This window comes from Trachymyrmex cornetzi, unplaced genomic scaffold (assembly GCF_001594075.2).
Source record: "Trachymyrmex cornetzi isolate Tcor2-1 unplaced genomic scaffold, Tcor1.1 scaffold2153, whole genome shotgun sequence".
Lineage (NCBI taxonomy): Eukaryota > Metazoa > Arthropoda > Insecta > Hymenoptera > Formicidae > Trachymyrmex > Trachymyrmex cornetzi.
Window position 1 is genome coordinate 4,569 of NW_017296796.1, and position 2,989 is coordinate 7,557.

The following is a 2,989-nucleotide window of genomic DNA, read 5'->3' on the forward strand; positions in this document are numbered from 1 at the left end:
TTATTGAAAATATGTATGAAGCATTAAAAACGTATTAAAACACAATATTTTTTGTTCTTTTTGTAAAACATATACACACACACACACACACACACGCATATAATTATATAACTAACGAAAGTTTAATTTACGGAGACACGCAACATGTATTTTTACACGGAAAAACGATTGTGCTGAAGCATCTCTAAACATTTAACTAGATATAAGTTTAAAAATAATTTAATTAGTCCATGAAATGTTTCCAGTTTTCTTTTGAACAGTATAGCAATTCTATGATGATTCTTATATGTAATTTACCAGGTATGTAAATATGAAACCGGAATTTACCAATAGATGGCCATAACTGTCAATGTAGTTGCCATCAGACCGCGTCATTGACGCCATTTCCTTGTTCTGACATCTGACAAAGATTTTCAACTCACAACAATACAAGTTTCATACAACAGTTTGTACAGTTTGTAATAGCGTTGACCGTGTCGAATTTTGTACCTGGAAACTACGATTTGCGGACAACATTGATTTTCTGTTACTATTTGAAAAAAACTGTTGCAGAATCGCATCGAATGCTTGTCGAAGTTTACGGTGAGCATGCTCTTGGTAAATCACAGTGCTTTGAGTGGTTTAAAAAATTAAAAAGTGGCGATTTTGATGTGAGAAACAAAGAACGTGGAAAATCACCGAAAAAGTTTAAAGACAGCGAATTGCAAGCATTGTTGAGGATGACGCTCAAACTCAACAATAACTCGCGGATCAATTGAATGTGACACGAGAAGCCGTCTCCATACGTTTGAAATCCATGGGAAAGATCCAGAAGATGGGAAAATGGGTTCCACATGAACTGAATGTAAGACAGCAGGAAAACCGAAAAACCACTTGCTAAATGCTGTTCGCCAGGTACAAAAGAAAGTCATTTCTCCATCGAATTGTGACTGGCGATAAAAAGTGGATATATTTTGAGAATCCTAAGCGTAAAAGATCATGGGTAACTCCAGGCGAACCATCGACATCGACTGCAAGACCAAATCGCTATGGACGGAAGACAATGCTCTGTGTTTGGTGGGATTAGAAAGGTGTAATCTATTATGAGCTGCTAAAACCTGGCGAAATCGTTAATACTGAACGCTACCGACAACAAATGATCAATTTGAATCAAGCTTTGCGTGAAAAACGACCGGAATATCAAAAAAGGCAACACAAAGTGATTTTGCTTCATGATAATGCACCATCACACACAGCAAAATTGGACAAGGAACCGATTGAGGCGTTTGGTTGAGAAATACTTTCGCATGCAGCTTACTTACCAGACTTGGCTCCGTCCGATTATTACTTATTTGCATCGATGGGACACGCACTTGCTCAGCAGCGCTTCACTTCTTACGAAGATGTACGAAAATGGCTAGATGACTGGTTTGGCTAAAAAAAGCAACAATTTTTTTGGCGTGGCATCCACAAATTGTTAGACAGGTGGGAAAAACGTATAGCTAGCGATGGGCAATACTTCGAATAAAATATTTTTTATCATTTTCGTGCAATAAACGTGTATTTTCTATTAAAAAATTCCGGTTTCATATTTACATACCTGGTACTCCGTAAATAAAGTAAAAAATTGTAAATTATTTTAATTCATAGTTTTTTTTAAAATAATGTCCTTGTTTTCTCAAAATATATAAAGGTAATGGAACTGTTTTAAGCAGCTAAAAATATATAAGAATCATTAGCTGTTGAGAGATTGAAATTTGGAAATCAAACATGATTGGTTACGCTGTTATGCTAAAGCAATAATCTTCTGCACAGCTTCTTGAAGCAAAATGGTAAATTATGTTCTGATATACACTACTATCTTAACATTTAGTACTGAAAATTTATTATTTATTTACATTATATAGTGTAAACTACAAGATTCTACTATTAGTGTATCTCGTACATTAAATTCAATTTCAGTAAAATTATTAAATATATTATTGCGCATGCTCTGACGCTCGATATATCTCACACCAAATTGCCACATGACCATATACTTGTTTCGCTTGACGTGGTGTCACTTTTTACCAATGTTCCGACTTGGTTATCAAGAGTAGAGAACAAAGGTGGTTAACTATAGAAAACAATAACAGTTTGCCTAAAACGGAGTTCGTTAAAGCAGGGATCGGCAGATGGACACTGCTCGCGGGCGCCCAGCTGCCCGCGGGCAATAGTTGAACGTCTTTGGGCAATAAATGATATGAGGAAAAATAATAAGGGGTATCTTATGGAAGACGCATTTTCTTTCTCTTGTATAATTTCGGTTCATATGTAAATATGTAATAGAAAAAAATAAGACAATTAAAATAATAATTAGAAAAATAATTTTTACATAGTTTGAAATTCTTTTACATTATGTAAATATAAAATGTCTATATATGTTTTCTTTTTTTTTACAATCGCTGTTCAACATATTAGAAAAATATATTAAGAATTAAAAAATAATTAGAAGAATAATTTTTGCTTTGTTTTTAAATAAAAACTACAAGTTAAGGATACAAGAAAAAATGTATATAGACATTTATGTATGTACATTTATGTATGTATGTGCATGTATGTATATACATACATTTATGTAGGAATGTATGTACATTTATGTATGTATATAGACATTTTATATATAATATGAAAAAAAAATAATTTCGGATACCGTTCAGGAGAAATATTAAAAAATATATAAGTAATTATAAGGTTCCGTATGTATAAAACAATATGACAATTAGAAGGGCATAGAACCAATATTTAAACAAAACGTATTTAATTAAATCAAATTAAAATCTGTAAATACAAACGTTTCGACTCCAATCGGGTCATTTTCAATGTTATAAATTTTGTCATGAATCTTAATTACCGTTATAATCTCTTAAATAGAAATAAATATGATTAAATAAAACATTACATAAAATCGCACGCGTAATCTTGTCGTTGACATAAAAAGCGCAAGTTGTCCATTAGAAATTAATTTAAG